The 25,509-nt window shown below is 38.6% G+C and overlaps 1 protein-coding gene across 6 annotated transcripts in view; it reads left to right on the top strand.

Annotated features, from left to right (window-relative positions):
- Nucleotides 1-25,509, top strand: part of ZnT63C (zinc transporter 63C) — a 482,994-nt gene that overhangs the window by 434,451 nt on the left and 23,034 nt on the right. The window contains exon 11 of one of the 6 annotated variants that reach the window (XM_067144355.2): nucleotides 7,673-7,979. The exons of the other annotated variants lie outside the window; for them this stretch is intronic. The gene's annotated coding sequence lies outside the window, so the exon portion shown is untranslated. Of the gene's footprint in view, nucleotides 1-7,672; nucleotides 7,980-25,509 lie in introns of those variants that run through there. 6 annotated transcript variants of the gene reach the window in all.

The raw sequence follows: 25,509 nt of genomic DNA, 5'->3' as shown, positions 1-25,509 counted from the left end.
CACAATACTACATGTTTTTAAGAAAATCACAAATTTTTTGCATAAAATTTACATTAATTCCTAATGCTGTTTAATTAGACACTTTGTAGAAATAATTATTTAAAGAAATATTTCTACAATTTTAAACTCAAAGTAGTTGGCATATAATAGGATATATATTTCACCATTCAAAATGTGATCCCATCTCTCAGGTATAACCTGGTATTTCCATTCTAATCCAGTTTGTTCCATATAACCTTATTGATAGATTAGTCTTGCTGCATACTGCATACAACTTCTCTCACTATGCTGACCGAAGACAGCTCGGCTTTTATTATAGTCATCTGTTGTTGGCTGCTATTTCCGGAGAAACCATAAGGGTGCGAGTGTTTAGGTGTCGTGGGTATTTTCGGGTAAATTTTGTTATACTGAGTTTTTATCTTTTATTCTAAGATTCATATGACTGCTTCATTACTACAGTGAACTCATATCCACCCACGCTCATATTCTGACAGGAGTTCAGTTCTTGTAGTTAGTATGTCACATGAGCTTGTGTCAAAATATTTGTGAATTTCTATTGGGATGACTCCAGTAGCAAGTTGTGTAGATGCAAAACTACACTTGTATATGTGTATGTATATATATATTACTTTGGACAAAACTTTTACCATTGACATGGAAGTGGTGGTGTGTCATGTGTGTGACAAGAATTTAAACTGTTCAACAAAATCTCAAATGGAACAACATACAAAGTGCTTTAAAAAAAAAAATCTGTTATGCAAACTAGATCAATGCAGGTGCATAAAGATTCTTCTCAAAAGGAATTTTATAAGGACTTGTGTGAAGCCATGATTGCAGCAAACATCCCATGGAACAATACCATGGTTTTCTCCAGAAGTACTGTTTTCATCATCTGCCTTACGAATGTCCACTCCACTGGAGATATCACAATGTATTCTATGAACAAGCCGTGGAGTCCGTTAGAGTAGAGATAGGCTTTTCTCAAATCTGGATTGCTGTGGTTGAAACTACAGATGTCTTGAGTCCATATATATATTGCAAACTTGGTCATAGAAAAACTGAGTTTGTCTCGAAACGGTATATCATTTCCATCAGGGTTACAAAATGTATTGCGAAAATTTGCCCTTTTGTTACTGTTGTACTCAGTGTTATGGCCAGGAGGTGTACAAGAGGAAAAGTTCTTGTAATATTCACTGATGCCGCACCATATATGTTGAAGGCTGCAACTGCACTTATGTTCTCACCTTGTCCATTTCATCTTCGTGACCCATGCTTTCCAGCAAATTGCGAAAAAGGTACAAAATCACTTCCAAGTCAGTCAACTTGTCTGCATCAAAAAAGAGTTGGGTAAGCCTCCCTTACATATAGAAGCTTACCAGGAGCAACTACGACATGCATCACTTGCTCCAGAACCCATATTAACTCTGATAAAGCCAGTTTGTTTTTTGTAATGAACATCTTGAAAGCTGCATCAGTGAGGATGCACAATAGGTCGTTCAGAATAGTTCTAAAATTGCATGTGAAGTGGCAATGTATTGACTGCAACTTTGGCTGGATTTCTTAAAGCATAAACAAGTTGGAAACTTGCTCATTGAATTGATTGATATAATCTGTGATACAAAAAGTGAACTCATTGCTATATGTGGAACTATTGGTAACGATGCATGAAAAAATTCAAAGCAGTCCATCAAAGAAATCCACGTAATGTCTGTTTATGTGCTGTTAGTCACATCCTTGGTGGAGATATCAGGAATCCTCTAGAAGACATTGCACTCAGCCACATCCATGTGTTGAAATACTGTATGCTCCTGTGATCTCAGAGATTGTTTACATTGTTTATGAATATACACTCAGATTGTCTACCAAGTTTTTTCTTCTGAAAACATGGAAGAATATTTTATGGTTCGTTTATTTCATGCCTTGATTGACTTAAGAATTGTACCCAAAAAAAAACTATTGGGACATATCGAAATTTTAGTTTGGGAGAATTGAATCTTCTTAAACTATTTTTGAACTAATAGCAACACTTTTTCACTCTCTGTGAAGTTTTAATATTACACATTTAGTGCATATTTTGAGATTTATTTTTACTTATTTTTAGGATATTATTATATATAATTCCAGACTATAGTGAGTAGTATTCACTATAAACCAAAGATGAATATGGATGTTTCTGTCTACTGAAGATATTTTCCGAGCTTTATTCACCAGTATTTGGATGTGCAACTGATGTTCTAAGGTTGGAGAGAATATTGGACTCTCGATCATTTGTTAATATTAGCACCATGATCTTCGTACTTAATATCCCCAGCATATATATAACCGAGCTTTTCACAACTATCATAGAAGCTCTACACTTTGCACTAACACATAAACAAGGCCACTTTTTCATGTATACAAAGTTTCTTTGCTCATTTTGGTCTGTAAATTCCCATTTCTTTCATCATCTGCAGGTCCAGCAGATTATGAGGTGGTGAGATGTGGCACCAGAATCACCTTCATGTGGCTTGCTAGCCACATGAGAATAGCAGAAACAAATCAGCAGATCAGACTGAAAAAGAAGTGGTACCACTCCCACCTAAAACTTTGAATGTACCTGGTGGGATATTTGTTCTGAACTATGTCGAACCATTCTGGCGTCATGCGAATCAAGCTTTCCAAACTCCCTACAGGCTGAGGACAATTAAAAAGACAGCTGAGGTGTGGCAGTTTTTTCTGGTTTTCACAGGGAGAGGCCATAGTTTAATACAGGTTGAGAATAAGTCACAGAAGATCTGCATATCTTCACCTCCTGAGGAGGATGACTCTGTGTGTTCTTGTGAAGCCAGGTTACCATGTCCCAATTGCTCACTGAATGCATGGATCTCTGTGACCTTGGATGAAAACTTATCCTGCTGGAAACACTCGATCTCATGGTAGTTGATGACTGGACTACTGCTGATCTTGTCATTTGATTTATGAGTGAGAATAGGCTAGTTAAGGATTTAAGGCCACAATTCTAGCTGTGAACCAATCTTTGCGGGGGTACTTCATTCGTTCACAGAGACTTCAAACTGGATGCTGAAAGAATAGTATGTATGTGTGAGAACAAAACCCGAGAAGTGGCAGTATATGAACATAGAGCGTAAATATTCATGTCTTGACCCTAAAATGTTATTTGCTAGATATTTCAAGGTCCCTGAGTACAAGTACAACCAGAAGGAAAGAGGACATTATCATAAATTTGTTGACTTACACAGAAGTGTATCTACGCTTTGACAGTAAAGTGATGTACTTCTACAGAAAGCCATTCACTTTATATCTAACCGATTTTCAAGGGTGACTCGCCTTACGACATATCACTCCACTCCACCGCCATCAGTCATGTTCTGTTAGACCCCCAGCACCGTTGACTATTGCCAGACATCGAAGTTTCTTTTGAAGCAAACTTGGGCTGAACACAGGCATGAGAAATCTGTCCCATTTGTCACTGCAAGCTTTACATAGACCATCCGGGGTGCACAGGCGGTGATGTTTTGAAGACTTATTTTAAACAGTCCAAATGCGGAGAAATCTATCAGTTGACATCAGGGCTCTTCACTGGAATGTCTTGAAAACAGATTTGCACAAATTCCTAATTCCTGTCCCATTTTCTGATAAAAATGAAGAGATGCCGTGGTGGTTTAACTCGAGACCTTGTCCATGTGCATCTGCTGCACACATTTGTGATATGTCCGATAGATAGGTGTCATAATGGATTCCTGGATTCTTGCATTCACTTTCACATTTTTTCAATCTTGCATATCAACAACTTACCCGCATAACTAAATCCTGTGACAATCATAAGCTTATAAGGCAAAACTGTCCTGGCGGTGTTGAACAAAGTTGCTGCACCCCTTGGTATGTATGTTATGGTATGTAATCTCCCTAATGTGACTCCTACCAACAAGATGGATGTATGCTTCATCCATTCATCTATTGTGATGACTGTCTTCTATTTTGTCCCTTCCAGGTGCATTTTCACTATACATGTGTACGAAAAGCGAGCGTGGAAGAGGACCATAACATACTCTTCCGAATAATGGTTGATTTTCGGTGCTATTTCACGGTATGAACAAATGGCACTCGCACATCTACAAGGTCATACACAATTCTGCTCATGAAAGCTGACCTGTAGTTTCAACGGTCACTCACCAAGTGGCAGTAGCGTTATGCAGTTAGTTGAATATAAACTTAATTACCTTCTGTATACTTTTAATGAGTTAAAATGATTGATAACGTATGCTACAAATTGATGTATATATTGGTTGTCACTTTCTTTGTCACTCTTTACAGAATAGAACTATGCAGGATTATTGGCAAAGTAGATATTGGACAAATGTATATTATGACTACTTCTTTTGTTAAGTTTTGCTCGATTTTCGTGTTCGGAATTATAGTAAGATGTAATATTAAATATTATCGTATTGTTACAAGAGTTTATCCCAACTGTACAAAAGATATTTTGAGTGATTTGATGGAAGGCTGATGACCCCACCGTTTTGCTCTATCACCAACTTTCGGTTATTGTTGAAAATTAATGGAAATATACTGGGATAATTACAGGTTTGTGTATACTTCGGAAAAATTAATATTCTTTAGAAGTATAAAACATGAGGTATAATATACATTGAAGTAAGAAACACGACTTAGAGGCTGATAAAATAGTTATATTTACCCCTTATAACAGGAATTACCACTGAAATATGACTTGACTGCACACATTAAGTCCGTAACAGAGCCCTGCAATGGGTCATCTATACAGTATTTCCCGGTAGCAAAGTTATTTAATTGTTGTTTTCCACACATTGTTTTCCAGTTGAGTAACATTTGGTTATGCAAGAATTTTCTGCTTGTGTGAAAACTGAGTGTTAAACTTATTCCTTTTCTTTTTATGTTTTAATGAGGATAGTATCTGATGTGTTGGTCTTAACAGTGTTTTCGTCAGATAAATATGTTTCAACAACATTTATTATTCATTGTCACCTCGTTGGCTGAATGGTCAGCGTACTGGCCTTTGGTTCAGAGGGTCCCGGGTTCGATTACCGGCCAGGTCAGAGATTTTAACTTTCATTGGTTAATTCCAGTGGCTCGGGGGCTGGGTGTTTGTGCTGTCCCCAACATCCCTGTAACACACACACCACACACAACACTATTTTCTACCACAATAACACGCTGTTACCTATGCATGGCAGATGTCGCCTACCCTCATCGGAGGGTCTGCCTTACAAGGGCTGCACCCAGCTAGAAATAACCACACAAATTATTATTACCTATACAGGCAAGACTGGTTTTGAAAGGATTCAGTCTATTAATAAAAATGTATTCCATAGGTTATGAATAACTTAGGATTTACTCATTTAGTGTGTTTATGTGTATAATCCTCGCACCCTAACTTTAGGAATGCTGATTTGAAAAGAAAAAAAAAGAAAAAATGCCAACATTGACTCTAATAAAACCCACACCCCAATTTCGTGCCTTAATTTTTTTTAAATATGCGGGTATTATTCGCGTGAATACGGTATTTATCCTACTATCTCATTAGTTGATCACAAGAAAATAATTAAGCATAAAACAGGGTATGGACCCTAAGAGCAGGGGAAAGTGGTGATGTTGAAAGTCAGGCATGCCGTTGTTATCACTATACAGGCAAGACTGGTTTTGAAAGGATTCAGTCTATTAATAAAAATGTATTCCATAGGTTATGAATAACTTAGGATTTACTCATTTAGTGTGTTTATGTGTATAATCCTTGCACCCTAACTTTAGGAATGCTGATTTGAAAAGAAAAAAAAAAGAAAAAATGCCAACATTGACTCTAATAAAACCCACACCCCAATTTCGTGCCTTAATTTTTTTTAAATATGCGGGTATTATTCGCGTGAATACGGTATTTATCCTACTATCTCATTAGTTGATCACAAGAAAATAATTAAGCATAAAACAGGGTATGGACCCTAAGAGCAGGGGAAAGTGGTGATGTTGAAAGTCAGGCATGTCGTTGTTATCACTAAGGAAGTGAATAGAATAATAATAATAATATTATAATAATAATAAATAATAATAATAATAATACCTAACCATAAAAATTATATATTTAGAACCTAATGTACTTTTAATCCTACAAATTATATTCTCCTTCTTGAACCTCCTAATGCTGATAGTCGTCGAAGTCTTGTTGATGTACTTGAATGCAAATTCTGCCCTATGGTTCTTTTTAATGAAGTAGTTAATATCATCATCCTAAAATGTTGGTTGCAACTTAATTTTCTCAAGCAGCATTTTCTTGATAGAAAAAAGAGCTAACAATGAGTTTTTCTTATCCTTGAGTTGACCTGCCATATGTATTTATGTACCTTAGCGCCAGAAATAAGCATTTTGCAGGTGAGGTGCTGCAGGAACACTTAATACCTACTCTTTATTAGTATGAAAACTTCAGGCTTATCTAAGCACAATTTAATGTCTTACTCAGACTATTTATTTTTCTCCTGAACACTTCGGGAGAAGATATTTCTCAATGAACAGTTAATAACGCGTATTCCAACAGCTGCCCGGCATCCATTTTTACATCCTGAAATTAGTAATAAACTAACAAATGCAGCAGATAGCTTATACAGTGTCCCTTGCAAAACTGTTTATTTCAATATAAAGTGCACTAGTAGCCATTGGCTGAAGTTCACTGGCTAGCTTTACATTCACCCCATTTCCCCATTTGTTCTAGGCAGCAGGGTTAGATGAGGTGCAGGAAGTGGGAATGACTATGCATGCAGATAAAATCACAGTGCTGCAGCAAGGACTTCGAAACTTCCACAAACGAGCAAGCATCCATCTTCAATAGTAATGCCAGACTCAGGATATCCATGCTCGTTCAGTTTGTCTTCTGTCTACAGATGAAATGCTTATTTTTGCTAGTGACTTTACGTCGCATCGACACAGGTCTTATGGCGACGATGGGATAGGATAGGCCTAGGATTTGGAAGGAAGCGGCCATGGCCTTAATTAAGGTACAGCCCCAGCATTTGCCTAGTGTGAAAATGGGAAACCACGGAAAACCATCTTCAGGGTTGCCGACAGTGGGATTCGAATCCACCATCTCCCGGATGCAAACTCACAGCGCTCCTAACCGCATTGCCAACTCGCCCGGTCAAAGTTTTCTAAAATCATAAGCAATACATAACATCCAGTGGAACTTCATTATCCTGAAATTTTAACACATTGTCAGATTTTTCACTCCACATGATCTGATTGTTAAATAATCCTTGATAAATGTATTAAGAGATTTTGCCCCACAAACTTCGATCCAGAGGCCAAACTCACTATGAAAAATACTAATAATAATAATAATAATAATAATAATAATAATAATGGCATTGTTAATATTTGGGCCAAAGAGGTTGGCTGGTTAGTTTCTTTCTATGCTTTAATTTTGAAGGATAATATATTTATCCTTTTCTGAATTGGCATTATGTGATTCTACCATTGCAAGTTGCTGTTCATTATCTTTAATCATTTATATCTTCAGTATGTATCATAGTGAGGTCTAACTAGTGAGTTATGGCTTTTTAAAATAATATCTCTATTTTAGATTCATTATTATTGTAATGATGTTATGTCCAACCACTCTTATCATTCATACCTTTATATTGCCGATCAGTTCTGTGATCTTCAGCTCCTACCATTGACCAGGGTGCGATCAAGAAATCAGAGAGCTAAGTGTTTTCGCTTATTCTGTTCTTTTGGAATGGAAGATCTTGTTGTGGGACTCTAAAACTGAAGGATTCAAGTGTAGTGGAGCTATCCATTTGAATGTGGATGTCATTCTTTATACCAAAAGAGGAATGTTCTGTAATAAAATGCTCTCTATGAACATTCTGTCCCTTATTTTAGAAATCCTTTTTGTAAATTTTAGCTGTCTTTTTAATTGAAAAATTGTATCCTTGTATTTTTCTGTATTAATTTAATCTGGTGTATTATTAAATGCTTTTTTGTAAAATGCTGTATTCTTAATTAGTAGTGATGTATAGAGTACTGTACATGTAAGATAAATCTAAAAGTATGCTAGCGTCGTGATGGTGTCCATTTCCATGGCTGAAAGGTCAACATAGTGGCTATTGGTTTATAAGGTTCGAATCCCAGCTGGGCTTGGGATTTTAGTTGCATTCAACTAAGTTCTATATGTTTGTGTTAGTTGCAGTACTCATTTTGATTCACATACAGCACATTGCACTACTAACCACCACAGAAACACTTGGTAGTAAATACATCCCTCCACGTAGGGTTGGCATCAAGAATGGCATCTGGCTGTAAAACTGAGCTTAATCCACAATTGTGCTGCTACCAGAAAATAATTTGGTAAAAGGCCAGAAAGAAAGACAGAAATCTTGGTTAATGCGAGACAGGTTTAAAAAACGTAAGATCATGTTAAAGTGTTTTGGATTCCATGTGAAGCTGTTTGTTCCACAACTTATCTTCCTCTGTTTTTTTTTTTTTTTTTTTTTTTACACCTTGGTGGGTCACAGGTGCAAACTGTTGCATATGTGGCAATGGCCCTGGATGCCCCTCCAGATGCCAATCCTGTGTGGAAGGATGTCACTACTGTGTGTTTTTAGGGTGGTTGGTACTGTGGTGTGTGTATTTGCGACAAACACAAACACCCAGTCCCCTAGATAGAAGATTTAACCAAACATGATTATAATCTCCTGTGGCTGAGAGTCGAACTTGGGACCCTCTAAAACTAAGGCTATGATGTTCACTATTCAGCCAAGGAGCTGAACAAGATCCCACAACATAAGACTTAGGATTCATAGTTTTATATATGCCCTAGTATGTTTCTGCTTGTTCATCTTTGCCCTTGAATCAAACTGCATGTCTTAGAACCATTTCCTTATAGGACAGAAACCTATCATATCAGTTCTGTTAAAAAAATGAAATTACCCCTTTGCAGGGAACAGAGGTGGTTGTCTAGTTGAAATTTCTTGTAAGACAGTAACCACCATGATTTCCACCACCCTCACAGGTACTGCAAATTTCTGAAAGTGGTATGACAACCCACTTTTCTTGCCATCCATCTCTTTAAAAAACAAGAAAACATAACTTGGTGGTGATGGTTTTTCAGGTAAATTATCTAGCTTGTCAGAGGTTTTCCAGATAAATTATCTAGGTTATCAGCCTCTACAGTATAAACAGTGAGGTAGGTTGAAGTTAGACTCAGAGAGAGAGAGAGAGAGAGAGATTGGGGGAGGGGGAGGCAAGTATTCAAAGATCAGGTAAAGAATTTAAAATAACCTTCTAGTTTTCTGCGACTGTTTTCATGATGATAGCCACAGGATCTCCAGTTTTATGTGGAATCTGATCCACAGGGATGTGACTTTTCATTTAAAATTTGTCACATGCATTGCAGGAATTTGAACCTTAGCCACCTTGGTGAAGAGTCAGTGACTGTTACTCTTCTAGTTCCTTCCTTCCTTCCTTCCAGTTGAACCATTACTGAAGGATAACTCATTAGAAATAATCACCAATTTGTGCATTGAAATTTGAAAGCATCATTTTATTATGGACTGTATGGATTTAAGGTTAATCACACATTTCATTTTCAGTGCCAAGCAAATTGTGAAGAGGTAGGTAGTCTCTAGGAGTATAGTTTCACAAAAGGCATATTGATCTTCAGTCACATGCCAGCTATTTTGATTGACAGAGAATTATTTTTGTAAATGCAAGTGTTCATTGCTGAGGTATCTGCCAAGGATCCCCAGAATAAGTATAGCAGTACAGTCAGCAATAAATTGTTTGCTCAGACATAAACAAAAATCTGTCAAAAGTTATGAATTTTATAAGTTTTGTGCAAAATCACACACGGTCGTTAACCACACATGCCTGCAGTGTATATACGTTATGCATGTTAACCTGTATACCTATTTTTATGTATTGTCTTCGAGATAGATAACACTACTGCTTGTGTTTGGAGTTGAAATGGAGATCGTATAAAATTACATCAAGGATAACTTTGGAAGAATTTGAGAATACCTATTCCGTCTGTAGATGGTCTGTACTCTGATAGAATACTAAACTTTGAAGTTGAACAGCTGTGCGCTGTTAAAAAAAAAAAAGCATAATTATGTTTTGCTTTTTGTGGATGACCTGAAAGTGAGGATAATGAATGAATCAGTCTTTGCTCAAAGGCCTTTGTCCCAAAAAGAAGTTAGTTTTGAGAAACACACAAAAAACTGTTTTTATCAAATGGTAATTGACATAATGCAGTGAATATTATGAATATTCGTTTAGATATAAATATGTATAATTGCTTTAATGAAGCGCTATTTTCACTTTGTCAGCATTGCTTTCTGCAATATTGTTAATTGAACTTCTGAAATCGAGGGCCTTTTAGCAACGAACTACAAATTGTTCTACATTGTAATGAAAATACAAAATTATTTACATTATTTTATGGAATATTTTTGCAACATTTGGAGAAAACCTTTATTGAACAATGACCTACAAGTAATACTAGGTTCAAAGAAAAACACTAGTATTTTTTAGCATTATATGGGATATTTTGAACAAACTTTAAAAAAATGTTTTATTTCAAAATTTGAAATGTCTTCACAGAAAATAACACTGCAGTGACCTTCCTATGTGTGACATGTGCTGCTGACACGAATAAATAAATAAATAAATAAATAAATAAATAAATAAATAAATAAATAAATAAATGTCCACTTTATTCTGTATTATTCACTACTAGAGAATTTAAAGTCTCTTCATAAAAAGGTAACTGTTCATAGAATATAACTTAAGATTTTCATTATATCATGCAGTTTTTCTCGGTAATTGACAATTTTTCATCATATGCTGGGTGTTGAGGAAGAGCTATACATTCAGTACTAGTTGGACTTTTATGACTATTATATACAGCAATGAACTCTGATGTGTTTACATCAGGAAGTTTGGCTTTGTTAAAAATTTCAGAATAGCTTACAGGGGTGACTGAGAAATTTGACATACAAGAAACTTGTCTGCCAAGAGATTCTACAGAAAGACCCCTCTTTTGTAAAATGTGTGTTACCAATGGTAATTCCACCATTGTCTGGTCCCAAGTCCGGAATGGGAAAAGAGGGGGGTTAGCTGGCTTGCCAACCAGCTATAAAAACTGCTAATGACGAGTGTCGAGTGGCAGTAAATAACTCAACCCCCAAAGTGGCCAACAGGTTTGGGCGAATGAGCCCCTTTGGGGGGGGTTGATGGTCCCCTCAGTATAGGCTAAGGCTATGATGTTCACTATTCAGCCAAGGAGCTGAACAAGATCCCACAACATAAGACTTAGGATTCATAGTTTTATATATGCCCTAGTATGTTTCTGCTTGTTCATCTTTGCCCTTGAATCAAACTGCATGTCTTAGAACCATTTCCTTATAGGACAGAAACCTATCATATCAGTTCTGTTAAAAAAATGAAATTACCCCTTTGCAGGGAACAGAGGTGGTTGTCTAGTTGAAATTTCTTGTAAGACAGTAACCACCATGATTTCCACCACCCTCACAGGTACTGCAAATTTCTGAAAGTGGTATGACGACCCACTTTTCTTGCCATCCATCTCTGTGTTTTTGGCCCAACGGCAAAACGGACGGAGAAACCTTTTTTTTTTTTTTTTTTTGTGGTTCTCGGCAGTCGTGGACGCGGAGGCGGTCATGCCAGACAGACTGGCTGTGAAGGCGCAACTTAATGTTATTTTGAGTCTGTGCCAGTCACTTCCTTCCAAGATGTGATCCACCTTAAAGAAAATGCTGCTTGTGGCACTTTCTCCTGCTGTCACACCCTTCAACTCAAGTCCAACGGTGATGGGATAAGGATGGTGGAGGCGGGTTTTCGGATGAAACTGGAAGCCTCTAGTTCAGACCTGCACGTTGGCAGCAGATCTGTGATGGTCGTCTTTCTGAGACCCCGTGACTATTCAGAAATTCGGTCCTGCGTGTGTGTTTGGGCAGGCCTATTTAGGATCACCGCTGCCCACCCTGGATGGGGAAGGCCCTAGAAAATGTGGGCTAAACATCGGTAGCCACACTCTGGCTGGTAGGCCACAGCGGGTCACCCCTTATGCGATTGAAAAACAAAGATTACCAAAACTTTGACTATAGGAACCTGGAATGTTCGAACCCTAATTGATTTGAAATACAATAACAGACCTGAGAGAAGAACAGCGCTTGTCACCCATGAGCTTGGACGAATGAACATTGATATTGCTGCCTTAAGCGAAACTAGACTGTTCAGTGAAGGTAAACTTACAGAGTTCAGCTCAGGCTACACAATCTTCGGGAAGGGAAAAGATGAGGGAGAACACTGCATTCATGTTGGATTCACTGTAAGACCACATTGGTGAATGATTATCAACTAACTCCAACGGCTGTCAGCAAAAGAATTATGACTCTTTGAATCCCACTCCCTGGAGCCAAATCTATGACACTCATCTCCGCATATGCTCCCACCTTGGATGCTGATGTAGAAGCTAAAGACCAATTCTACAACCTGCTGAGCACTACCATGACCAAAAGTACCACCAAGATTTCAACGCCAGAGTTGGTAAAGGTCACTATTTATGGGGCAATGTGATGGGAAAACATGGACGTGGCAGCTGTAATGCCAATAGTCTTGCCAATGCCTTGGTTTATGTGCTGAACATGAACTCTTTATTACTAATACTCAGTTCAGCCTGCCTAATCGCCACAAGACCACTTGGATGCATCCTCACTCAAAGCACTGGCACATTCTTGACTATATCATCACCAGGCAATGTGATAATAAAAAGATGTCCTTGTTACAAGGACCGCAAGAAACGTCGATGACTGCTGGACAGTAGTGATGGGACATTCGATTCATTTTACAGAATCGATACAGTGATCCGATTCATGGCACATTATAGTCACCGCTACTACTGCATCTGTGTAGTATGTACTGATAAGACAGCAGCAATAGCATTCAGTGCTTGCTGCTGCCATCTGGTCTTCATACTATGAACTCCTTTCTTAGAAAAAAATGCTAGTCACTCTAATACATCGAAGGTTTCCGGCGACACAGGATGGGAAAGGTCTGGGATTAGGAAGGTAGCAGCCATGGCCTTAATTAAGGTACAGTCCCTGCATTTCCTGGTGTGAAAATGGGGAAACTATGGTAAACCATCTTAACGGCTGCCGACAGTGGGATTCGAACCCACCATCCCCCGAATTCAGGCACATAGCTACGCAACTTAAAAATGAGTACAAAATTTTATTGTTCCACCTTCTCAATACTGAAAATCATTTAACGTTTAACAAAACATTACAATATAATAATAACAGGTACTAGTTTCGGTCCGTTTTTTGGACCATCATCAGCCTAGCCAAAATTACAAGCAAAAGACACATTCTAAAAATGAAGTGATGTGGATGAACAAGGGGGTGGGATGGTGATGGAATGACATACAAAAGTGAAAACCTTATACATGTGTTACAATAAATATGACCAGAATATGTTAAAATTAACAGATGAATAAAAGCATTGTGATGTCGTGTAAAATCACTTGATGACAAAGTCTTAGGTTGACGGTTGAACTTGTGTTGCACACTTAAATTCAAGTGAAATCTTATGTAAGTTCTTATGTTTCTGGAAGGTTCGAAAAGCGAGTTCCACAAAGGAGCAGAGGGAATTGTCCAATATGACCAGTATAGACTTGACGAATTGAGAAAGATGGACTCGTTCTATGTAGCATGAACAATTGCTGTTCCTTAAAGGTAGTCTCAATTCAGTCAGAACCCAATGAACCTTGCGCTTTTTGTAGAACAAGCTGCTGGAATGAGTGCTACGCAATACTAACCGCACGTCCAACTCGCTCAGTCATTTTTGAAATTTTCTATCAGCAGAGGATTTTTTTAAAATCTTCATATTTTGTATAGGCTACCTGAGATGTACAGTAGCCCACTGGTTTTCTGAATCAATATACTGTTCATTAAGTTATTGCGTCAGTCGGCTCGCTTACTGTCCACATATGATTGAAGTCTTGTGCAACGATGTGACATACGAACTGAGAGAGTACTGAACCATTCTTCCCAATATAAAACAGGTACTTTTGAGTGGTCATGAGCATGACTCATAGTCATAGGGCAGGCTAGAGTCTAGTTTATTTAATTGTTATATGTCATGTAAGTTATAATACTAAGATGCGTTAAACTAATAAATAGTATAACCTAATAGCCTACCTACTTACTAGCTACTTTAGAATTATGTTTTGATAACGTTTTTAACACTGCAAGTAAATCCATCTATTATTTAAACCTCCCTGTAAAAAGAGGACAGTGAGTGCAAGTGGGTATTATTTTCAAATGAGCTGAGCTCGAAAGTCCATTATAGCATACAATTCTTTTAGTGTACCATGGCTCTGTATGTATTGCTTCAGAGGAAGTTTGGCTCCCCGCCAATGTCCAGTGTTGCAAGTGATAAAAATCATTGTTATCCGTATTGAAGATACTGAATGTAGGATGCTAAACGTTGCATATTCTGAAATGTCAATGCTACATTCTTCTTCCAACCTTTAAAACAACAGGATGCACTTGGTACTAGATTTTTTTATATCCTTGCTCACCAAGCTGCTTTTGTGTAAATATGTATATAAATTGTAAAATTCTCAACTGTTCAATTGGACAATGTAAATACTGTATAGTTACCAACCATTGACATTAATTTTTGGTTACAAACATAGATGCCGAGTACTACACCCTTTCTCCCCTGATTGTTATAATGTAAATATTTTTAAAAACCTTATTCTCAACTGTTCAATTGGACAATGTAAATACTGTATAGTTACCAATCATTGACATTAATTTTTGGTTACAAACATTGACGCCGAGCACTACACCCTTTCTCCCTTGATTGTTATAATGTGAATATTTTAAAGACTTTATATTTTCCTATGATTGCGTCAACTGTTCTCCAGAGCACCACTGCCGAACTGTATTATTTTAATTTTATGCATTGGTGCTGACTTCTTATTCTATAAACCTATATGTTCAACCATCACTATTGTACAACTGTTTTTCATACTTAATTTTTGTAATGTGTATTAATAATATGTATTAATTTGTGCATGTCAACTACTAACCAGGTACCTGATTTTTGCCTTGAGGAAATAATTTGACTGATGATGCCCTCAATGAAGGGCGAAACATGTCTCAAGTGGAATCAATAATATATTCCTAAATTGTAAAAAATGTCCAGTGTACCGGTAATGAACCATGTGTGTGTTGTCTCACTGATCTGTGGCTGCATACGATTCTTTCAGTGTGCCATGGCTTGCTCCAACGGAAGCTCAGCTCTCAGCCAATGTCCATTGTGCCGATAAGGAGGCGTGTGTATCTTGTGTCTCACTAAGCCTTGCTTGCACAGGATTCTTTCAGTGTGCCATGATTCACTGTCTCGCTGCAGCGGAAGCTCGGCTCCCCGCCAATGTCCAGTGTCCTGCTAGTGAGCCTTGAGTGCGCCACTCAGCACTGTCCGCTGGGAGTAAGCAGAATCGTGTGCCGTGAGCCCGCGGTTCCTGTGAATCGATTCACTCGGACACTTGAATGAATCTATACACTGCTTCGAATCATGCATTCAGTAGCCAACACTACTGGACAGATCATGAGCTCCTTTTTTGCCGGTTGAGAATCTCAATCTGTCACAAACTGAAAAGATCCATCCACAACCTGCCCAGAAAGAAATTTGATACTTCTAAACTTCAAAATGAATCCATTGCTACAGATGACAGAAATGCAATCTCAAACTGGCTAGTCATCCAGTCAGCAATGATAGTACAAATCAGGAGTAGGCCACACTCCAGAAGGTCATCACTGAGTCAGTTGAGGAAACAATTGGTTTTGTGAGGGAAAAAAAAGACAAGACTGGTTTGATGAAAATAATGAAGAAATTAAATGTCTGATCAATGCCAAACGGAAAGCCCATCTATCCTATCTTCAAGAGCCGTCTTCCAATGTGAAGAAATCACATTTCTTGGAACTTAAAAAAGGAAAATGTCAGGCACAAATTAGGGAAATCAAGAATAACTGGTGGCAACAAAAAGCTGAAGAATTGCAAAGACTATCTGATGCCCATGACTTGCAAAACTTCTATGCTGGCATAAAGGAGATATTTGGTCCAATTTGATCTTCATCGGCGTCAGTGAACACTAATGACAACTCCATAATTTTAACTGAAAATGGAGAAATTTTAGAGCATTGGAAGGAACATTTCTCTGTGCTTCTAAATTGTGCCTCCAATGTCACTGAGGATTTTCTTCATAATGTCTCTCAGCAGTCCCAACAACCATGGATGGCAGTTCCACCCACATGCAGAGACTTCACCAAAGCACTCAATCAATTAAAACCAAGAAAGGCTCCTGGACCTGATTACATCCCTCTGGAACTGATACAAAATGGAGGGTATACCCTTGAAGACTAGACTTTTCACACTTATCCTCTTGATATGGGAAACTCGAGAAGTGCCTGATGACTTGAAGAGTGCTACCATCATCACTATCTTCAAGAAAGGCGATTGTAGTGTATTTGGGAACTACCGTGGTATATCGCTTTTGTCAATTGCAGGTAAAATTCTCGCAAGAATTCTATTAAACTGGCTCCAAGTTATCTCGGAGAGGGTTATGCCTGAGTCTCAATGTGGTTTCCGAACCTCCAGAGACACAACGGATATGATCTGTGCTAGACAACTCTAGGAAAAATGCTGAGAGCAACAGCAGCCTTTGTATTTAGTTTTCTGTGATGTGGAAAAGGCCTTTGATTCAGTAACAAGATCTGTTATGTGGAAAGTATTGAGACATTTTGGATGTCCTGAACATTGTGTGGAATTGGTTCAAGCTCTTTATGATGGCATGTCTGGACAGGTTCTTCATGGTAACTCGGTATCAGATTCGTTCCCAATCAATCATGGATTGGAACAAGGCTGTATGCTTGCTCCTACACTCTTTGCATTGTACATGGCTTCTGTGCTGCATGAATCATCTGCAAACAATTTAGGCATGGAGATTAAATTTTATTTTGATGGAGGCCTTTTCAATCTGACAAGACTTTGCTCACAAAGACGTACTCTGGTTATCCGGGTAACAGAACTGCAGTGTGCCGATGACACCGCATCTCCTGCTCTATCACCTGCAGAACTACAACAGTCAGTCAACTGCTTTAAAACTGCATGTGACCACTTTGGTCTTGCCATTTATGCAAAAAAAAAAAAAAAAAAAAAAAAAAAAAAAAGAGAGAGAGAAAGAAAAAAGAAAAAAAAACGAAGGTACTTGCACAACCTGCCCCAGGATTAACTCTTCCTGAGTTCAGTATCTCAATCTTAGACACAGCACTGGAACATGTTGATCACTTTCAGTATCTTGGAAACATCTTGTCTAAGTGGTGTACCTGCGAAAGATTTGGACGGTTAATGCACCGAGTCTTCATGAATAACGACCTAAAACTGCATATCAAACTCATGGTGTATAAAGCTGTTGTCATTTCCATGCTGCTGTATAGCTGTGAAACTTGGACACTCTATTGCCATGATAACAAAAAAGTTGAACCCTTCCACCAACAGAAAATGAGATACATCTTGAATATTAAGTGGGAGGACTATGTGACCAACACAGCAGTTCTCGACAAAGTGCAGCTAAATAGCATTGAGGCAACAATCATCGTTCATCAACTGAGATGGTTAGCCCCCTGTTTACCGCATGGGTGATACCAGGCTTCCCCGCCAAATTCTTTATGGTGAATTTTGCTCTGTCAGTAAAGCTCATGGACCCTCCTCTTAAGCGTTGGAAGGACCAGCTGAAACACATCTTGAAGACAGCTGCTATAAATATACAAACATGGGAAGAATATGCTTGTGGACCGTCCACTGTGACGGAACACTACATCAAACCGCTGTCAGCTTGTTTGAAAGAGAATGCCGCAGACATCAAGAGGCCAAGCGACAAGCAAGAAAACTCCATCAATTACAACCCCACCCTCCTGTATCCATCCAGTGTGATTTGTGTGGGCGTATGCTTTATGCCAGGATTGGTCTGTTTAGTCATCGCAAACACATCCATAAACTGAATTGAACTGCTCAATGTATGCAGGAAGAAGTTATATATACTCGGATCAAATTACAGCCAACGACAATTACCAGTGGTTGAATTCAAAGAACGTTTTGTGTGTCTACCACATGAACTATAAACTTACTTTGTTGGGTGCAGTTAGCAAAAGTTCTACATATTCTGTGGGCATATAAATTCTCTCTCTCTCTCTCTCTCTCTCTCTCAGGAGTGGCCCTCTTAATTAAATCAAAATCTCTACCGCAGGGCAGTTTTTCACCACTTTATCAGTTTGCAATCTATTTTCCAGAGTATGACACATGATCAGTCCTAAACTTCAGATTTCTTTATTATATTTCTTTTCCAACTCTCTGTGGTTCGTGGTGTGGGTTACTGTAGTCACGCCCTAGTTTGTGAACTGTTGGCAACGCCCGAGTAGCCTAGTAAGTGGTCCTGAAATCCTGGTTACCAGTTGCTGTGGAATTGGAGTGGGCATCTTGGACATAAACTGAGTAATGGCGTTCCTTGTGCTCAGGCGGCTAGGACTGCAAAATCTACTGTGTTCCCTAACCCATTAGAGGAGAGATCCTCATTTGGACTATGGACCATGTATAAGTCAGAGTAGCATCCTGCTTCACAGAATTTTTCACCTAGCACACTCAGAATGTTTTAAGCAAGCCTCGGGCCTATGGGAGTATCGCAGTCCCACTCCCATTTGACAGATGAGGGATGACTTGGAAACAAAATTAAATTTTATGAGGAGCTATCAGTATTAATGGGGATTATGGAAGAAAGTCTGGATGAGTTAGGAGTTGATGTTATTTGGGTAAGGGAAGATAAGGCGGAAGAGATAGGAGATTATAAAATATACTTGACAGGTGTTAAAAATGGAAGGGCAGAGTGTTGGGTAGGGCTGTTCATCGGGAATACAACACAACATAGTTTCTGTTAGGTATGCAAATGAACAAATGATGTCGGTAGATTCGGCAGTTGGAGGTATTAGGACCGGAATTGTCTCGGTGTATTCACCATGTGAGGGGGCAAATGAGGATGAAGCTGACAAATTTTATGAAGCATTGACATCGTAGTCAGGGTCAACAGCAAGGATAGGATAATGTTAATGAGCGATTTCAATGTGAGAGTTGAAAACAGAACTGAAGGATACAGAAAGGTGATCGGGTGTGGAAGATATATAGAAACCAATATGAATGGGAAGCATTTGATGGACTTCTGTGCTAGTATGGGATTAGCAGTTATGAATGCATTTTTCAAGCATAAGGGTATTCACCGTTACACATGGAAGGGTAGGGGCACCAGATCCATAATAGACTATATCTTTGCAGTTTTTAAATTCAGGAAATTTGTTAGGAATGTGTGGGTTTTTCCAGGGGATTTTTGATGATACAGACCACTGATCTGTAGTGAACTAAATATTTCTAGGCCTGGAATTGAGAAAGTGAAATCTGTCTGTAGATGAATAAGAAAAATCTCCAGGATGACAAAATTACACAGAAGTAATACAAGACAATAGCAAACACTTGAAAACGAGTAGGTTAGTCTTCCAATCAGAATTCCTCTTCATCCGTGAGTCCATAGGTGACTGAACAGCCCAATATTGGAGGCACAGAATTTTCCGCAGAGATGGCAGATAGTCCCATGTGGAGCAGCCATTGTTCTCCTTTTTCGTTCTTTTTCCTTCCTTTGTTGCCTCTTATTGTTCGCTATTCACCTACGGTTTTCTTCGAAAAGTAGTGTGCCGCGATGAAGTAAAGATCTCCAGGATGAACTGTTGAGGGCTACGGTCTCCCAGTTGTTGACATCAATGTGGCACATCTTCATGTTAGCTTTAATTACATCCTTAAATTGCTTCCTCTGACCTCCCAAACAACATTTTCTCACTGTTAACTCAGAGTAAAACACTTTCTTGGGAATGTGATTGTCGGGCATGCATATTACATGGTCTGTCCATTATAGCTGACATCTTAAAACCATGGCTTCTGTACTGGTGGTCTGTGCGTCTTCAAATACACTGACATTTGTGCGTTTATCTTGCCAGGTTATATACAAAATTCTCCTTAAACATCGCTGTTGATAACTGTTCCAACTTTTTAATATGCCGCCTGTAGTATGTCCAGGATTCAGATCCATATAGTAAGCTGGGAACTACAACTGAATTGTATACGAGGATCTTTGTTGCATCATTGACATAATGATTGTCAAATACTCGGGACTGTAGTTTGGCAAAGGATGCTCCAGCGAATCTGTATTTGTGCTTGATGAGAGGATGCTGCCAAGTTAAGTGAAGGAGTTTACTACTTGAAGGCTCACTCCATTGATGGAGACCTTGATCTCTTTGTCTTTCTCCAGGGGCTGCTTGATAGAGAATCTGTGTCTTACTGGTATTCAGTTTGAGACCAATCTGTATGCAGTTGAAAAGGCATTCAGGATTAACACTAGTTCTTCTTCAGACTGACTTACAACTGCATTATCATCAGCATACTGTAACTCGACTACTACTGTAGAAAGTGTACAAGTCTTCACCCTTAGATAGCTCAAATTAAACAGTTTCCCATACAGTCTATAATTTATCTGTATTCCTGGAGGAAGAATGTCCTTAACTAGCTGGATAACAGTGGGTGTATATAATGAGAACAAAGTGGGGGCAATCACACAGCCTTGCTTAACACCGGTATTGGTATGAAATGGATCTCCAACAGATTTGGTACCGATAACAGCTGCTGTCATATCAGCGTAAAACAGTTTCAAGATGGAAGTAAATTTCTGTGGAAAACTATACAATCCTAAAATCTTCCACAAAGCATCACGGTTTACAGAACTCTCTGGTAGTATTTCCTCCACTAAGGGTAGTATACGATTTGCCAAAATTCAAGCAATAAGCTTTCCCAAGGAAGACAGTAATGATACTCCCCGATAGTTATTACAGTCTGCTCGATCGCCTTTCTTAAATATTGGAAATATAAGACTATCTCTGAAATCGAGAGGCATTTCTTCAGTGTTTCAAATTTTGACAATCAGTTCATGTAAGTGTTTTGAGTTCCTCACCACCTTCTATGTTAGCTTCCACAGGTATATCATCAAGACCGGGGCCTTGTGTCAGCTTGCTTGATTAACAGCACACTTAATTTCATCCAGTGTTGGTGGAGAGTGATGTTCTTCTTTGATGGGTGCTTGTTTTGTTGAGTCGTACATCTGTTTATCAACAACTGATTCCTGATTCAGGAGACCTTCAAAATGCTCTTTCCACATATTCATAATGGAGAACTGATCTTTTAGAAGTGTACTCCTATCACTGGACCAGAGTGGATTTGTACCAAAGGTGGTGGAACCATAAACTGCTTTCTTGGCTTTGAAAGAATTGTTGCGAATCTTTGTCTGCTAGATATTGCAGCTCTTTTGCTTTGGCTGTCCACCATGCATTCTTGAGCACAGGGGTTTTTCTTTGGACATTTGCTTTGGCAAGACAAAAGGCTTCTTTCTTTGCGAGTCAGTTCATGTCCTTTCGCCACGCTTGAAAAGCTTCTCTCTTCTCTGATATCAATGCTTCAATCTCTTCATCATTTTCATCAAACCAATCTTGATGTTTCTTGATTTTATAACCTATCGTTTCTTTGCAAGCATCCCGAATATTGGTCTTCAGGCTCTCCCAGTGTTGTGTTACATCTTGATGATACTCCTTCGACAGTGTCTGATGAAGCAGTTCTCTATATTGTGAGGTATATATTGAAATCCCAAATTTCACACTATCAAAAGCGTGTTTGCAGCTCTTCCATTGTTTTCTCCTCTGAGGGGATAGTGACAAATTCATAACTGATCTGATAAGTCGGTGATCTGCCCAACAGTGTTCTGCTCCTGTCATTGCTTTGGTGATAAAAATGTCATGAAGATCTTTCTTGCAGACAATTATATAATCAATGAGATGCCAGTGCTTCGATATAGGATGCTGCCATGAAGTTTTGAAGTGATTCTTTTGGCAAAAAATGGTGTTAGTAATTGTTAAATCATGTTCAGCGTGTTTTGAGAGGAGTCGAATACCATTAGAGTTTTCACTGCCAATTCCATCCGTGCCAATGACATCATTCCATACAATGTTGTCCTTGCCCGCTCTTGCATTAAATTCACCTACTAAGATTATTTTGTCTTGTTGATTAATGTTTGACAGGAAGCCATCCAGTTCTGAATAAAATGATTCTTTGATGTCATCTTCAGAATCCAATGTGGGAGCATATGCGCTGATCACCGTGGCATGTTTGTTGTCGTTTAACCAAAGTCTTAATGTCATAAGGCATTCATTATGTCCATTGGGAAGTTCTGACAATTCTTTGAGAAGATTATTCTTGATTAGAAGAACCTACTCCGTATAATTGGTGCTCAATGGTAGCTTACCCCTTCCAAAAGAAGCCGTAACCTACACCTTATTCATTCAGCTGACCTTTATCAGCAAGATGGGTTTCCTGGAGTGTTATGTCGATGTTATATCTTTTTAAGTCTCTACCCACTATAGCTGTTCATCCTTTTGGGTCTCTCAGTTGTGGGGTCATCATTGAGTGTTCTTACATTCCATGTTGCAAAATATAATTTATTTGTTCGATCACATAAAGGTGATACAATCGGATGTGGCTTTTCAGTCGGTAATATTAGTGGCTGACTATGTTTAGGGTACCTTTTCTAGCCCCTTCCCTATTTGAGGTGAGCAGAGTGGACCCTAATTAGAACTGCTCAGACGTAGATGCAGCAACCAAATTTCTCTACAGCCGCAGCCCTAATCAATACGACTTATCACACATCTACTGCCTACGTGCCAAGTTATCACTAGAGGCTTCCAGACATCACAATCCTGCCCCCTTCGCAACTTCTTGATCGCCGCAGGACTTTTGGAAGAAGTCATATATTGTTGGATGACTGCTGTGTGTGAATTCTTTTAGAGTGAGAGTGTTGCTGCATATCGACAAACTCACCTTACTTGATGACTAGGAAATATGTTCAGTGGTAAGCAGATGCAAGACGATTGAAGGATTTCTAATCTTTGCAGCCTTCATGCGCCATCCCAGTCGAGTGACGACACCCTGTCTGAACGACTGGTCTGCCATTGAGGACTTTCTGTGCCATTGACCACATGTGGTTCATTCATCTTTAGGGGAAGTTTACCACCCGAAGGGCAAGAGAGTGCCCTAACCACTACCAACTCGTGAGTAGCGCCTTCGCAAGCCAGTCCGTCTGGCATGACCTCATCTGCCTCCACAATCGCTGAGAACTGAAGTGTGAGGTTCCTCCTCCACTTGTTTGCTGTTGGGTCTTCAAGTGATGGATTCCAGTGTCATTCCTTCCACTGAGGGGACCATCACCCTGCCCAAGGGAGCTCATCAACCCAAAGCCGTTGACCCCTTTAGGGAGTCAGGTTATTTATGGCCACCCAAAAATCGGCGTTAGCAGTTTTACAGCTGGGTGTCAGATCAACCAACCCTCCCCTCCTTTCTCATTCCGGACGACATGGATATGATTAATGAAAAGTGAAAAGTTCCAAGCAGTGGACATGGGTGGGTGCTGATGCTGAAGTAGAAACAGGAAGGGTATGTCTAGGGACAGATGGGTAAAATCGAACATCTTGGTGGAATGATGAAGTAAGAGCAGCTTGTAAACATGAAAAGAAGGCATATGGCTCTAAACAAGGACTGATGCAAACAGGGACTCTACATAGATAAAAGAAACAGAGCAAAACTAATAGTTATTGAATTTAAGAAGCCGCCTTGAGAATATTTTGGTAATATCCTGGAAAAGCTAGGTCAAGCATCAGGGAAACCTTTCTGGACAGGAAGAAAGAATCTTAGAAAGGGAGGGAAAAATGAAATGAATATTGTTTTAGGTAAATCAGGTGAACTCAGAATAGATCCCAGAGAATAACTCGATAGATGGAAGGAATATTTTGAAAATATTTTCAATGTAAAAATAAATTTTCCTGGTGACGTTTCGAACAACAAATGTCATGGGAAGGAGGACAATGATGTTGGTGACATTTTGCTTGTGGTAGTGGAAAGTATGGTAAATAAACTCCATCAATCAATCAATTACTACTGATTTGTATTTAGGGCAGTCGCCCAGGTGGCAGATTCCCTATCTGTTGTTTTCCTAGCCTTATCTTAAATGATTACAAAGAAATTGGAAATTTATTGAACATCTCCCTTGGTAAGTTATTCCAATAACTAACTCCCCTTCCTATAAATGAATATTTTCCCCAATTTGTCCTTTTGAATTCCAACTTTATCTTCATATTGTGATCTTTCCTACTTTTAAAGATACCACTCAAACTTATTTGTCTACTAATGTCATTCCACGCCATCTCTCCACTGACAGCTCGGAACATACCACTTATCCCACTAAGTTTACATAAGGAGTATTTTTATTACCCCACCTATTCAATACAATTAGTTCCATGGTTATGTGGTTAAATAACATGAAATTACTAAATTTAAAGGGACATGTTTTGCCCTTCTTTTATTGGGCATCATCAGCCTTATCAAATCTTAAAACAAGCATTGGTCAGAGGATATTATCACTTAAAAAAATAGAAATATGATTTCTTAAAAGTAATGACACTGTGGAATAATTGTTTTAAAATAAGGATGTTGAAACATAACATATACAAAGTGATTTTAGCATGTGTTGTATAATTTAAAATGTTTGTCTAAAAAGAGAAGAATTTTGTGTCATATTAATTCTAAAAACAATACTTGTCCGACACTGAAGTGGATCCTCTTTGTAGGAAGTTTGAACATACATATTGCTTGGGGGTCAGATATCGAACCAAAGACATCAATAAACAAAAGTGGTATGACAATACACAAAAGCTAAGGTTGAATTCTGATTTTTATGTAAAACACAGATCTTCGGTTCGATATCAATAGACCTGCGTTTGGCGAGCCAAACTTGTCCTCGAACACTCCCGGCACCAAAAACCATATGCCATTTCATTTCATTGGTATATATAAGAAAACATAAATGTCCAATAATACTGCCTTGAGGATTTCCCAATTATTACAGGGACAGATAAAGCTTTGCCTACTCTAGTTCTCTTGAGTTCTATTTTCTAGTCACTCTTTTGTCAAGTCCAGTAGCACTCATTTTTGCCAGTAGTCTCCCATGATCTTCCCTATCAAATGCCTTAGATAGGTCAATCACGATACCGTCCAATTGACCTCCTGAATCCAGGGTATCTGCTATATCTTGCTGGAATCCTACAAGTTAAGCTTCAGTGGAATAACCTTTCCTAAACCTAAACTGCCTTCTATCAAACCAGTTATTAATTTTGCAAACATGTCTAATATAATCAGAAAGAATGCTTTCCTAAAGTTTACAAGCAATGCATGTCAAAGTGACTGGCCTTTAATTTTCAGCTTTAT

The sequence above is a fragment of the Anabrus simplex genome, chromosome 3 (assembly GCF_040414725.1).
Source record: "Anabrus simplex isolate iqAnaSimp1 chromosome 3, ASM4041472v1, whole genome shotgun sequence".
Lineage (NCBI taxonomy): Eukaryota > Metazoa > Arthropoda > Insecta > Orthoptera > Tettigoniidae > Anabrus > Anabrus simplex.
The sequence above is the reverse complement of the archived record's forward strand: the minus strand, read 5'-3'. Positions and strand labels throughout refer to the sequence as shown.